The following is a 16,319-nucleotide window of genomic DNA, read 5'->3' as shown; positions in this document are numbered from 1 at the left end:
ATTTTCATGGTAACTCCTACTAAAGATGGGCTAGTGTAAGTTGTTCATACATGCCTAAGCCATCAGAAGCAGCAAATAACTTGACCTTTTAGTCTGTGTATTTGTTATGAATACAGTGACCATTTCCAAAGTGAATATCCCCAAGTACAACTGGCAAAAAATATGTCATTTTAAAAGTAATAAGGTTGCTCAATAGATTGTTTATATTTTGCCAATTTCATTACATAAGCAATTGACAGCTTCTGTATTTTTATAGTTTTAGTGTTTATAAGCATCTTGGTGTCTATTCTGGTGTTTATAGACTGAAGAAATCCAGTTTCGGTATTTGTTTTTTGTTTCAAAACTTAATAGAGTTGTCAATTTTAAAGCATTTTGTTTTTCTCTCTCTTATGTTGTAGCAGTTGATATGGCTTTGCAATTGGTTGTGACCAAGGTTCATACTGTGCATGCCATTACGGGTCAAGTGTATAAAAGTCAGTTCCATACACTTTCTGGCACCCAAGATTGGATAAAAACTGCAAATTGTCTAGCAACCATTATTTTGATGTGTTTCTGATTCAGGAATTTATTTTATAAAGTTTTTGTTTCGCTCTTCAGTTTTGACAAGATGTAGGCTTGATTCTTAGTTAACAATCCCAACAAAGCTTTATTAACAGTCTTCTCTTCCAGTATTGCCTCTTTGAGGGGAACAAAAATAACCATAAATTGGTTTGAGAAAGGCAGTAATAACTTTAAACATTTATCAGTTTTTACTAAAGCATAGCAGAAAATTGCACTGGTATTTCAGTGGTTAATAAAACAATGAAATGAATTAATTACTTTAATTTAGCAATAACATGGAAGCTTTTCTCAGAAAATGTATGTTTCGGGAATTATTGAACTAAAACCAAAGCTTGTTCATTTAATGAAAGTTTAGACGAGTAAACATATTATGTTTTATTCATTTGCCTTGTTTACCAGTCATCTAAGTGTATCTGGGATTAAAAACAAACACTCCAAAAATTAATTATGTCTTCTGAGAAATTATATCTTAGAGATTTGGCAACACTAAATTATCTCTGCACTAGTAGTATGCATTATAAAAATAATGTGGCCAGTCTTGGCTATACTACTTTTTTATTGTAGGTTTATTTAAACAAACCTCAATCTTTTCATTAACAAAGTTGAGGAAAAAAAATGATGTACTGCTAATCATGCTTTTGCTTTTTTTTAAATATGCTTTTAAATTGTAGTTAAATACTTTAAAGGGAAACTATCAATTTTATGAATGTTAAAAAAATAAAAAACACTGCCGATATACTTTCTTCATGTTAATTGTTTATATAGTATATATCATAGGGAGTGGGTTACAGAACTTATAAACAGTATCATTTTCATCTTTCAGTGCTCAGACTGAACTACAGTGTGTTAAACAGATGGAGTTGCAGATCATGAGTGGACTGCAGGATTGACACCATACGCAAAGCCAAATGTTGCATATATGTGCTTCACCATCTAAACATTATGGGATATTTTATTTTTAGTGTGCACTAATAAAATGTAATCAAGTCTATGTAAAAGACATTGTAATCTATCATAGTAACAATGTGAAAATACATACCGTAGATCCCATTATATAAGCCGAGAATTTCGTGCTAGATTTTTGGCTTGGAGTTTGGGGGTCGGTTTATACAACGAGTATCGCTTCAGATTCAAGATTTCCAGCGCAATGCCGGTTTTGCCGATGAATATGGAAGTAAATAATGACGAAACCACAGAGCCATCTTTCAGATGAAGAAGTAACTTTGCATGGCCGTACTTCAAAAAAGTGTTTTAGTTGTTGATTTTATAAATAAAATTTATAATAAATTATCGGGAAGTTTAAAATAAAAATTTTTGTTTTGATTTACGATCAACATCTTGCGTTACGACCCGGATACGGTCACGTGTATCCGCTTGCGCGATTGTAAACAAACAACCGAGAGCGTTAGTAGCGTCAGTCGGAGCCCAGATACATGTGTTTGTGGATGTAATTTTGGTCATTGCAGTGATTTATCTATATATATAATTCATTAAGACCATGCAAGCAAGACACATAATTGCTAAGGAAGGAAGGAAGAGAAGGAAGGAAGAGTGTTGTTCGTGTGACCGATCTCATTAATATATACAGCATGTCGAAATCCACCATCTCAACAATTTTACAAAGAAAAGATTTGCATAAGGAGGCTCCTTCTAAACAACTACCACCTTCCATTTCATTCTCCTCCTCCTCCCTTCCTGCAGCCCAAAGATGTCAAATTAAATGGTGAGTACAGTATGAAATTGTTGTTTCTAGAATAGAATGCCTTTTATTGTCACTATACACATCTACAATGAGATTAAAAGCAGCTCCTTCAGTGCAGAAAAAAAGTTCTGTAACGGGCTTGTATGGTTGTTTTTTTAGCCTTATCATAACGCCGGATCTGCGGCCCCGCTTCTGCTTTCTTTCCCTCCTCCGTCTGTGTCGTCTCCTAGACCCGACAACAATCCACAGAGAGCCCGCTATGTTGTCTGGGATGTTGTGCGTGTGATGAAAAACACTCGAAACAGATGTCTGGCTCTGGACACCAATATCTATAAGGTTCTGATGGGTGTAGCAGATGTTCACCGAACCGAAAAAAGTACAAAAACAACAAAAAAGTGCACTGAAAAGGAGAGCCCTGAGCTGCTGCAACCATGCATGCTGCCATGCTCCTAGCTTAATCTAGCCTACTTCTGGTAGGCTAGGCACTTTTTATAACTTTTTGGTTAGCACAATAGAAAAATTATTGGTGTTTTGGTAAATTATGCACATTATACAACCCTTTTTTATTATGAAACGGTTAAGTAAGTGTTGCAGTGGGAGGTTCGGAACGCATTATGGGTTAGCCTTCGCGAAGTTCGTAAGTCAAGGGTCCACTGTATTGCGTATTTAGCACTAGAATTACCAGAGCCTACAAAAAACTCGTAATTCCGTCCCACCTTAAATTGCTTCTTAAATCCCTTCACACCTCTCCGCCAGCGTCCTTTGTCTTCTAAATGTGCTGATAAAGAGAAGCTAGGAGCAGCCGGCTATTCCATCCCCCCGCCGACTTAGAACGTGCACAAACTTCTCTCAGCTCATGCCTTGATTGAGTATCTGGGAGTGAAGTGGAGTTTTAGAGTGGAAATAATAGATCGTTGTTTGGAACACACGCATTTCATGTCTGTTCCGTTTCTACAGTAATCTGTGTCAACACATTGTTAAAACAGAAACGTTTTTTATATTCTAGTAGTAGATGACAAAATGTAGGCATAAACTGTATAATTTTTAAAGCCTAAAGTCCAAATATCAAAGGAACATTTTCACAAAAGGAACAAACATAACACAATTGCGCTTTTATTCAAAAATATAACTGCAGAAACAAAAAGCCGCCTTAAAATGCGACATTGACAGCTGTTTATTGTAACTGCCTCCGTGGTGGACTAGAATCAGTTCCCGCTTGGGAATCAAAAGGTCGCGAGTTTGATTCTGCACTGTTCCGTTTTGAGAAGTAAACTGCTCTTAATCTTACTATTTTAGAATAAAAGCGTACATTTTATTTCAGTCTGTAACAGCCGGTGTAATTTATGATCCTTATAAAGGTTAGCTTTGTTTAGTTTTTTTTTTTAATTCACTTTTCGTTCTCTCAGTCGCGTTCAGAATCAATCCATACAACCCCACCTGACACGGCTGTTTTCACATAAAGGCGCGCTATAGCTCTGCAGTGTACCACGATGCATACTAACGCACCTTTCCCCGCCCCCACCCCCCCAAAATGCTCTGACACACAAACGCTGGCGAAGCTGCCTTCTTCGTATCTCACTGTCACTTGATTTTCTTTTTATTCAGTTTTATTGAGTGTTCCTGCCAGTCCCCGCATGTTGCTGTATGCTGTTTTTTTTGTACTCCAGGACATGCAGAGGAGAGAATGGTAAAGAGCAGTAACTTCGGCGCTATATGCAATCATCAGACATTCCCCATCTGCCCGTGTCGCTCAAACACAGGAACATATGTATTGAACATAAGTATAACAAAAGTGCACTTTTCCATTGCCTTTTCCTGTAAGAAGCACTATACACACTTCTCTCTATGCTGTGGTTCCTATTACACACCTGAAAGAAAGAGACAATATATGTCAAAACATCATCGCACTAATGCAATTATATTTGAAAACGAACAGCGTCAGATCGGGGGTGAATTTATGCAGGAACTGGAAATTCTCTGATGTGGGATCAGTTCTGTATGGTTGTGGGCATGGGTGTGAGTGATGGACATAACTGGGAATTACTGTGAATGTGCATGGTGTTTTGAGATAATGAATAGAGCTGCAAATTACAGGGAATTCTCAGATGTAGCGGGATAAAAAGCTGACACATAACCGTGGATGAATCACTTCTGTATGGTTGTGGGAGTGGGTGTGAGTGGTGGACATAACTGGAAATTGCTGTGAATGTGCGTGGTGTTTTGAGATAATGAATAGAGCTGCAAATTGCAGGGAATTCTCAGATGTGGAATTCTGTGATGTGGTAAGACAAAACCTGACACACAAACATAGGTGAATCAGTTGTGCTTGATTATTTTGAGCAAACAGACACCGCAATGGCCACAGCTTTGTCATGAAAGAGGAGGTTGTCCCCTTCGGAGGCTTTGGCTCTGCTGCAAGAAATGGACGATTGCAACTCAGATGGTGGTGAAGAACTTACGATATCGAGGAAGATGACGAGACAGACACAGAGGAAAGCCCAGATGAGGATTCTATGTCAGAGAAAGAGAACAGAAGCCCTCCCCGCAAGAAACGTCCAGTTCAACATAAGAACAGTGCAGCTGCACCAGGCATAAACGCAAAAGATGGCACCATTTGGATGCAGCAAGAAGTTGGGCGTCGTTCTGCCAGTCAATCTGTCACACACATGTCCTTCAGCGAAGCAGCTGGACCTACGGAGCTCGCCAAGAAAATGAAATGTGTGTGTTCCAAATAACGATCTATTATTTCCACTCTAAAACTCCACTTCACTCCCAGATACTCAATCAAGGCATGAGCTGAGAGAAGTTCGTGCACGTTCTAAATTGGTGGGGGGATGGAATAGCCGGCTGCTCCTAGCTTCTGTTTATCAGCACATTTAGAAGACAAAGGACGCTGGCGGAGAGGTGTCAAGGGATTTAAGAAGCGATTTAAGGTAGGACAGAATTACAAGTTTTTTCGTAGGCTCTGGTGATTCTAGTGTTAAGTTAATCAAATTTATAGCGAGTCTCCGGAAATCCACCCGCCGATGTACCGTATTTGCGTATATAGTTTCAACACAAAGGTTTCATTTTACCAAACTTCTCCGCAATCACTTCCTGGTTTCCATCAAAAATGCCGGCAGTCTCAAATTCTCGCTGATAAATATGATAAATATACCTGAAGAGACACTTTTAAGGAAATTTAGAAAGTTTTGCTTGGAGAAGGGGGTCGGCTTAAATACCAGTCATCGGCAAATACATGTAATTTAGTAGGTAGAGAAGGGGGTCGGCTAATATACAGAGTCGGCTTGTATTCTGGGATCTACGGTACTTCTAATACTGTACATAGTGGTAATAAGCCTACCTTTTTCTGACTTCCTTTCACTGTCATGAGTGTCAAATTTCTAACAAAAACTGTTATTATGAAAAGAGTGAAAATGAAACTGATGCAGTGCTCACCACTATTGGTGGTGACAGGTTCAAGAAGAGACTATGATGATGACTACAATAATGTGTTAATGATTCTGGCGTGTCATCTATTGTTATTCATTTTTGACTGTTGCAAGTCTATACAATTCTAAGTTCCTCCCAGGCTTGCTTGACTACACATGAAGAAACCTGAAATGAAATCAGAAACCCATTGACTGACTGTCCCCCTTGTAAGCAGAAAAAAAGTAGCAAGTCACCTTGCTAATTTGGACCGCTTACTAGAAAAATGGCATAGAGTGTTTTCTTAGAAGACATGGGCGTGCTGCCTAGACTTCATGTGTACCTGTCTGTTCCAAGCAGTTTCAAAAACAAACAAAAAAATATTGCTGGCAGCCTTAAATTGGTTGAAAGAAAAATGATAAGGAGTGTGGCTTCTTGGAGGACAGTCACACTCTGGTTGTATGGCTTCATGTGGGACTTTCTGGAAGTAGTATTTTTTTCTCAGAAATTGGACTTTAATTTGGATAAACTATTATAAAATTAAGATTTACAATGTACACATGTACGTTCAACATTAATTTGTGCTTTTGTTTACTGAAAAACCTGAACCTCTTATTCAACCTGAAACATGCAGGTCTATTTTTCTTTACTAGTTTTGTACCTTGTGCAGTTAGGATGTGTTCATAATGAATGTGCACACTTCATAAACATATATCACGGTCTTCCTTACATGGGAGGCATCTACTGTTTGGAGATGGTGGAAATTAAATAACAGGAAAAAGCTAAATCTGTCTGGGTATATTTCAGAATGAGTTGTTTATGGAGATAGTTGATTTAGGCTCTGACCTGTCTTCACTTACTGGATTGCACCTCAATCTTTTTCCTCATTCAGTTTTGCTGCAGAATAGCATTTTTACAGCTTTTCTCAGAGTTGACCGGCATATCTGTGATATTTATATTGTAAACGCCATCAACTCACAGAGGGAGAGGCAAGTTTCTTATACCACATGAAGATGACTGACAGAATAAAACTGAATAAAAAAAAAGTGAACTTTTACAAGTAGCAAATGTTGCATGTTCTCCCCGTATCTGCGTGGGTTTCCGCAAACAGTCCAAAGACATGCAGGTTAGGTGCATTGCCAATCCTAAATTGTCCCTAATGTGTGCTTGGTGTGTGTGTGTTTGCCCTGCGGTGGGCTGGCGGCCTTCCCGGGGTTTGTTCCTGCCTTGCACCCTGTGTTGGCTGGAATTGGCTCCAGCAGGCCCCTGTGACCTTGTAGTTAGGATATAGCGGGTTGGATAATAGATGGATGGAGGGTGTTATAGACTCAAATCAAATGTATGTTTTTATTATATAATAGTAATAATAATAACAGCTCACTACTCAAAACAGAAAATGTGGGGAAGACCTATGATGAAACCTGCAACCTCTTGATTTAGAAGCAGCCATTCTTACCTTTACACCAGCCATGCAATTGATATTTGGGCTTCGGTATTTTACATATTGACAACAAAATGCAAATTGAATCATTTCTTTTTCTTTAGTTATATTCTTGAATAAAGGCATACTTGTTTTGTTGTACATTTTGTGAATGTGTTTATTTGATGTTTGAACTTCAGTCTTCACACATTATACCCTTCACGTCAACATTTTATCAATTATGCATGAAAAACATTTCTGTTTTAGTTATGTGTTCAACATTTCTTGCCTTGCGATTCCTGTCATCCTGCATTTACTCAGATCATTGTAGACACGGAACACACATGGAATGCATGTATTCAAAATAACTGGTCAGTGATTCTCACAAAGAAACTCTAGTTTAATTTAAAATAATCTCCGTAAGAGCCATTATCTGCTTCTGTTTTACCAAACTTAATGTGACAGAGAAAGTGCTGCTCCATCCATCTAGACAATTTTCTGTTTTAGTATCTTGTGCTGTATTCCTTGCTGTGTTTTTACAGCATATAGCAAACAAATCCTTCAAATCCTAACAGTTCTTCTTTCTGTAGTTACATACCAAAACTAAAACATGAAGATGAAATCATTATTCATTACCCACTGTAATGACGATGAGATGACACAGAAAACTTTTCATGGCAAGCTGTAGTGAATATGACATACATGACATATTTTTAGGAATGTTTCTAAATTTCTTATATTGTAATAAGCAGCTAGAAATCTTTGTCAATCCGCTGAGCTATAACTCGATGTACACATGTGACTACTATAAAAGCTCCACAAAACTGCATAAAGCTTACAGATGTAACACTTGCACTAGTAGCTGATGCATATTTATTTTGACTGCATCACACAGTTCTTGTAAAACCATGTTAGAAAAAATAACAGATACTGTGCACCTGTAGCAGTGCTCAAGATGTGCAAGCAGACTGCAAAATGCAACATTAAAGACTTATCATTTAGACCAGATGACATTTCTCCTATATTGGCCTTAATTAATTGTGTCAGTGAATTAAAAGAGTGGATGGATGATACCTGTCTTTAAATACAGAAAAAATAGACATTTTATAAATTAGTGGAATGATACAGACTACAACAATCTTCTTAAACATTTTAATTCAGTAGGTCTAAATGTTCATTTTAACGAATCAGCATATAACTTAAGCATCTTTGAAAACACACATTACAACACTTATCTAAAACCTACTTTTTCCAGTTCAAAAATATTGCAAAATGAATATGGTTTCTAAATACAGTATGGAACATACCAAGAACCTAATCCATGTATTTGTTTCAAGTGGGGTTTACTACAAAGCATTACTCAGAGGCTATTCAAACTGTTTTGCCTTCCCCAAACTCAAAGCAGGCTTTGATCTACAAAGATTATGAGGAGCGGTAAAAAAACCCAAACCTTCTCAAAAACTAAGAGAATATTAGAATATTAGAAGAAGCAGGAGAAAAAAAGTCAAACCTCAGGCCCTTAATAACACAGTTTTATAAACATTTAAAGAGCTCACTTAATAAAAATGCAAAAAACAACAAAATTAAAATAAATCAAAATAGATATGTCCTAAAGTAAACAAAAATAAGCCCATAATCCATAAATCGAACCCTAAAAAGGAAAGACAATGTTCAGAATCATAATTCCAAAAACAAGCACTTACTATAATGAAAAGATAGCCAACAACAGGACAGCATACTGATACATCGATGATTCCACAAGAGAAACAAAAACTCATTCTTGAATATCTATTCTTAGGATGGTCAGTCAACAGTGATGTCGGGGAGCCCATCCCCAAGCCCTGTTGTTCAATTCATATGACACATTATGCAATGAATTGTTACTTTTTTCATTTAGTCCATGTTTTATAAGACTTTATAGGTGCAATTGTAGTTTTTTGTTTTAGTCGATCAATACCCTTCTGATTTATGTTTAGCTTTTAACCCATTTAGCAAGAGTTGTGAATATTTTGCTTTTTTTTCTGCGCCATTTTGTTTTTCATTAGAGTTGCCATTTTGTAGGTTCTTCGAATATTTTTGCTAGGGTGGTTGCCAAAATGGGATGACTATTGGCTGCAATATGTAATATCATCAGATGAACAGTCTAACTCACTTCCTGGCTATCTGAGGCTAAAAACTTTACTTCTTGGTGTTTGCTTTGCTTCATTTTTTACCTTAAAAAGCAGACCTCTGAGCTTTGTTTTTCAGACCACGATTTTTATTTTTAACATTTGGGTTTTGGTAAAAGATAGGACTGATTATAGGTTAAGATTTTAGCTTGGCATAATAACTTAGCCCAGGGGTACTCAACTCTGCAGAGGGTGCAGGTTTTCCTTCCCAGCAGTTTCATAATTAGAAGCCAGGCCTAGCAGATAATGAAACTTGGTATTTAATTATATGGCTTGTTGGTGCTTTTATTCTTCCAAAATAAATCTATATCACATTGAAAATTTTTTCATTTTCTGAGAACATTATCTATCTATCTATCTATCTATCTATCTATCTATCTATCTATCTATCTATATATATATATATATATATATATATATATATATATGTGATCCAGAACAGATTTGTACCTCTTTGTCCTTCTCTTTTCTCTCATTGATTTCAAAACATTGTATTATGATGCATGGAGAACTGGTTGTTCCTTTGTCATTTGCGCCTCATTAATAACTAATGGATGGTTAAAAAAAACACATTTAAAACTAAAATAGGAAATTAAAGGATCTGAATCATATAAAATTAGTTAACTAACACTTGGCCAAAACACATATTGCATTAATAGTAAATAAATGGGTTCTAATTAAACATTTGGCTAAAACAAAAACCAGTGTCTGCTGTGGAACACCAGGGCAGGAGCTTAGTACTCCTGTATTCACCTTTTATCTAGGTCCCATTCTAAAACTTTTACTTGCCTTTACCATTAGGCATAACATATAATAAACATTACTAGAAAACACTACAAAATGAATTAAGAAAATAATATACATTAAAAAATAAAAAGATAAAACAAACACTAAATAATAATCACACAAACATGCAAACTATTAAATAAAAAGGAAACAAACCCTAAATATAACATAACACTTTCAGTTAATTGAAAATGCTGGTACAAGTGCAGGCAGTGTGGTGTAGTGCTTAAGGCTTTGGACCTGAAACTGAGGGTTCAAATCCCACTACTTCACACTGTGTGACCATGAGCAAGCCAACTGAGTAATAGATAAAGGCATCAGCCAAATAAGTAAAGAACGTTGACTTCTGGTTAAGTGTACCAGTGACTACCTGCTTTATATGTAAAGTCTTAAGTGGCCTTGGTCATCATTACCTATCTAAACCTGACATTTTAAAATCTCAAGACTCTGGTTTACTAAGGATTCCAAGAATTAATAAAACAACAGTGGGAGGTCAAGCCTTTTGCTATAAGGTCAAAAAGCTATGAAACAATCTGCCTGCTTATATAAGATTTGGTCCTTCAGTGCCAACTTTTAAATCTATGCTTAAGATTCAATACTTTAGTATAGCATGCATTGTTTAAAGCTGCTGAGTAGCTCTTCTCATTGTATCTTGGTTCGTTATTCAATCTATACAAATACAACTATTATAATAATTATGAACCATTTCTAAACCTCCCCTGTTCTGTTTCTTTTTTCACAGATACTGGGGGCATTAGAATCCAAAAATGAAAAGTTCTTATCATCTTATTGGATTACCAATTACATTTATGAAGACTAAATGAGTGTAAATGCTGGAAGGAAACCTGGAGTGAAAGAGCAATTGCGTTGGAAGATGAAATGCCAAAATAGACCCAACATTATGAGAAAACCTGCTGTAGAATAAATTTAAAATGGTCAGATGTTTTTGACCTATTTATATAAAATTAATTTTAATGTACTTGTCCAGTTCAGGGCTGTGAGAGTCTTAAGGTTAAGGTTTTACCTTTTTGGATGATGTACATTTCGTTAGAATATCAATTGGCATTGGCATCATCATCTATCCCTTCATGTGTAAATAATAATGTACAGCTCTACTTCTTCAAAAACATAAGCAGTTAATTTAATTTACTCAGGCAAAGGATGGTAGAATGAAAACAAATGTAGATTTTATTTGCCTTTGTCAAACTTTCAGGGATAGTCTTCATATCAAATGCATTGCAATTAACTTATTTTTAAAGCATTTAAAGTCAAATTACTTAACATATTATAGTCTATTACAGTTTTAGTCCGTTTTTGTATTGCATTTTGAGAGTTTTTTTGTGAAATGTATTTAATAACTGCAACAAGGATAATCTGTTTTAAAATGTAATGTCAAGTTTATTAAACTTTCATTAAATTTTGTTAATATGAAATCAGGACCTTATCTAGTTTTTTTTTTTTTTTACAAATTTGTGTTTTCACCCAGTACTGCCTACAGCAATAAACTGTTTAATCCATCCACTCTTTTCTGATCTCACAGTTTAATTAATAAGTACCATGTTTATATAGTATACATTGAAATCATATGATTCAGGTACATGAAAAAAACTTTTTGTACATTTATACACATTAATATAATTGCAGTGATTCAAGTGTTGAAAATTTTGACTGGATTTATGGATAAAAGGATTCAGTACAAATCACGTTAATATTTTTAAACAAGTAAAACACACATCCATATAAGAGCCCACCATTTTTGACAGCAATTACTAATATAGCACGACTAAAACAATATATATTTTTTATATATATAAAACAAAATATATATATTTATATATGTAGGTATTTTAAGTCCCTATTCCAGCTGGCCAAAGTCTGCTGCATTTGAAACTGACAACTCCACAGGCAAAAAATGAAAATTTAATTTGGACAGAAGATGTCTAAAAACAGATTCATCATTTGTGATAACAGTACCAGTGCAAATGTCAACATGTAAAACAAGAAGAAAAAAAATGTAAAAGGTTTAGTAATGACCACACATCAAAATAGCTATAATTACAATAATTGAAAAGCAATATAAGAAAGCAATATGAAGAGCAACTGCAGCAGCTGTAACAAATGTATGTTATGCTAAAGTAATGAATTCTCAACTTTGATATAAATGCTAAGACTGACGAGGGATCAGTAATATTAGTCATCGGATTACTCCTGAGTTTGGGTACCTGATAGCTGAAGGCTATGCCTCCTGCACAAATTTCATTCATCTGTGGAACTTTAAGCAGACCTGTGTCCTGAGATTGCAAAGTAGAGAGTAATAAATTCTGCAAGATAAGGGGAGATAAACTATTTACAACTGTTCTTATAACAAGGAGGATTTTAAGAATCAATTCTAAACTTAATATGAAAACGATTAAAAAACCTGAGTTACACGGCTATACAGTACTTGTTAATTGTACATATCAGTGAAGTTTTAAATTAACTAGACTAGTAAGTGTATGCTTTGAACAGAATTACAATAGACCATTACAATAGTTAATTTACTTTAAACAAATGAATTTACCACTTTTTCAAAATCTCAAGTCTTAAATTAATGAACGCAGGTTTTAGCAAGTAAAGAAATGTGATGTGGGTTAAATCTGTATTAAAAATAACATGTACATTTTAGATAACGTTCAAGCCTTTTGCAAATTCCGCATTGCTTTACTGTTGACAGAGTTATCATCTGCTAAAAGAACATTTTTTGTTTCAGAATTTAAAGGCACATAATTACCAGTCACCCACTGTTTTGCACAATGTCATGGAATAAGGATTATTTGATATAAATGATAAAGACTGCTGGATGTCATCAGAATATGAGCAAAAGTTAATACTGTGATTACAAATAACATCACCAAATGAGAATCTCAGCATCAAACTCTGAGGCACCACATGTCACTGCAGGCAGGTACTAAAGGAGCGTTGCCTGGACTTCTGCAAATAATGTAAACTATTTGGTAAGTATGAAGTAAACAAACAAAGGAGCAGTGACTGATGGAATAGGTGTAATATCTATCTATCTATCTATCTATCTATCTATCTATCTATCTATCTATCTATCTATCTATCTATCTATCTATCTATCTATCTATATAATTGCAAAGTAACATTGATCACTTGATCACTTACCTTTTGATCCAGTGTTAATTTTATACAATTTTTGCATATGTTCCATAGTGAATGTTAGCAATTTTTTAATAATAACAACAACACGGGAAAAGAAACAAATGTTAGATACAAGGAACATTAACTGAGCAAATAAAATAGTATTTTCTTATTTATTTATGAATTTTTATCCACTATCCAGTGGCCCATGTGAAAAGTAATTGCATCTCTGGACTTTAAATTCTGACACTGGTAAGAATGCTATAATTTTTTTTTAAATCTGTAAATAAATGTAATAAATAATAACAGTGACATTTACTGCATCAAAGGGCTTTGGTGAAACCTCTTCTTCTGTGTGTGACTGAAATGGTCCAAAGACATTACTACACACAGACTTCACAATCATTTATATGTGAGGTGTGAAAATCCAACAACCTACTGGTCAAGATAGTGTCGGTTTAACAATGTTAAACTTAGAAACTATTATATTCCAGTCTTTTTTAAGGAACAACTAGTACGATACTGTAAAGCATGTTTTATAAATCACAAAAATGTGGGAACAATATACTATTGCATATGAGAAAGTTTTAAGTAACAAAATTATGTATAAAGCATACATCATCACATCACTTGACAAGTGACTTTTACAACAGGCAATCTGAATGTGAACATGACAGACAGTCCACATATTAATATTTCTCCAAATTTAGCACAAACCTCTTTAGCGCAATGTGATAAAAATGTCAAACTCCATATTAGTGCATAAGTAAGTTTACATCTTTATTGGAAGAATACTAAAACAATGCTTCTAAATTGGGCATTAATGAAGTATGTATGTCTCTACCGCATCCCTTTTCTTTTTAATGTCACACTTAATTTGCCTTTGTGACTGAAAATTTGAAAGGAAAATATAAATTCAATTCAATTACATTTGCATAAAATTATACAATTTATGAATACTGCTAAGAAGCTCACAATGTCACTTTGGATTTGAAATTTTTAATGAAAATTTTCTTTATCTGTCTGTGAAATAAGACATAAGTCAAAATGAGTCTTTATTAATATAAGCCAATATTGTACTGTCTGCAGTGCATATTGAAATATATAAGTATTTGTTTTAACTACTGAAATGGTTAAGTGTTTAAAAGACAAGAACATTTAATAGAATGTACTAGGAGATAATTAAGAGATCAGAAGATGTCTAATGTCAGAAGAGACTGGACAGTGGTCACATATGCAGAGATTTCAAAGATAATAGTTGAACCTAATGGATAAAAGAAGAACAAGTGTAATAGAATAAACTTTTATTTCAATGAATTATTTGGGTGTAAGCCAACAAACCAATCAGAGTAAATGCTTGCATTAATCAGCACTATTATGTAAATTTAGTTGTTTATAAAAATGACCTCTCCCTGTACTTTTTTGACCATTGTGTAACAGACTGCTGTAATGAATGCTGCCTCCTCTGCAATTGCTCTGAGTAAATTAAAGACACAATGGACGAGTTTCCTCCTGTCTGATAACTTACTTGAAGAAGTTTTATCAAACCTGTCCTAGTAGAGGATAAGTTTCTTTCTTTAAATAATATGTTGATTTCATTCACACCATACTCTGTGCTTGTGACATTAAACTTGAACTTAAATAAAATCTACAATTTCCAATGTAGTTAATGGACAATAAAATTGAATGGTGTGATAGTATAAAACAAAGTGTTAAAGACTTTTGGTTATGTGTTCCAGCTTAACCACAAGTTATTCTATTATCAACAAATCAGTGAATTTACTTGAGACCGTCAATGGTATTCAAAGTGCAAAGTGTTAATGAGTTTTGGTTTTATATTCCAGCTTAACTACAAGTTATTCTGTAATTTTCAACAAATCACTAAATGTTCTCAACGACATGCATAGAATTCACACTAAAATATAGCTTACGGACAAAAGTGGAAATGTATGTACACACAAAAAAATTCAGATGCACAAATTTGTGCGGAAGCCAACTTCCACACACTTCTGCTCCATAAATCCCGAACATGGTGAAAAGTAACGCATACACATGGTTCTGCCCCCCCACCCTGACTCCTCCCAGAATTAAGCCCCTCTGAATATGCAAATCAATATAAATAGCCCCTTAAGTTCAGTGTTGTGTGAAAAGACAATGGCAAAAACATGGGGAAAAAAGAAGAATTTCAGAGAATGCGAAGTGGAGGCAAGGAAAAACGTATTCTTTGTTGGCTTATGCAGTGCTTTAAACAACAAAAGGGAGTTTATCGAGTGATACAAAGTGGTGGAAACACTCGAAAGTTCAAGTTCAGAAAGTCGCATGGTGTCCCAGAAATAAAAAAAGGGGTGGTCAGATATCAAAGTCACTGTGAAAAAGCAAGTTGTAGCCCACCGTCTGAGTGTCATACAGACACATAGGGTACAGGTAAAAGAACTAAAAATAGGGACATAGTGGAAAAAAAAAGGTTGAAATGTCTACTTTAATCTCAAAATTTCCACTTTAATCTCATTTACATTTAATTTGTCATTAAAGTAGAACATTGTAAACTTAAAATTGATCTTTCATTTACTAGAGTTTCTAAGATCCAATTGTAACTAAAGTAGCATGCTAAATCCTTCATATTCTATGTGTTCTATGTATGTGAATCACTACGTGCTTCTTAAAAGGCTTTCTGTTAGGCCGACAGGAGCACGCAGGCACTGATCTCCACTCAAAATACATTATATTCATGATATTACAGCTCTCTAAACATTTTAGAATACTATGATATAATTTTCATGATGAAATGTATTAAGACATGTTAAACATGGAGACACTGTGGCGTAGTAGTAACAATGAGGTTGTGCCCTGTCCATGGACTGTTCCTGCCTTCCGCAAGATGCTTGCTGGGATGTACAAGACCCTCAATGAAATAATTTAATGCAGCAGTACTGTCTCTGTCAAACATACTGTGGACGAAGGTTTGAGGCAAACAGCAGGCAGACAGCAAATGTAAAGTAAAAAGCAATTTCTTTATTCTTGATGGCAGAGAGACCACTCCAGCCCCGTCAGTTAGTGTCACTGAACAGTCACTAGCAATAGCCCAATCTTGGGGGGGGTGAGTTTCCTTTTTATAACAGAAATGTTCACATCT

Source organism: Polypterus senegalus, chromosome 2 (assembly GCF_016835505.1).
Source record: "Polypterus senegalus isolate Bchr_013 chromosome 2, ASM1683550v1, whole genome shotgun sequence".
NCBI classification, from domain to species: Eukaryota; Metazoa; Chordata; class Cladistia; order Polypteriformes; family Polypteridae; genus Polypterus; species Polypterus senegalus.
This window is presented reverse-complemented; position numbering follows the sequence as displayed.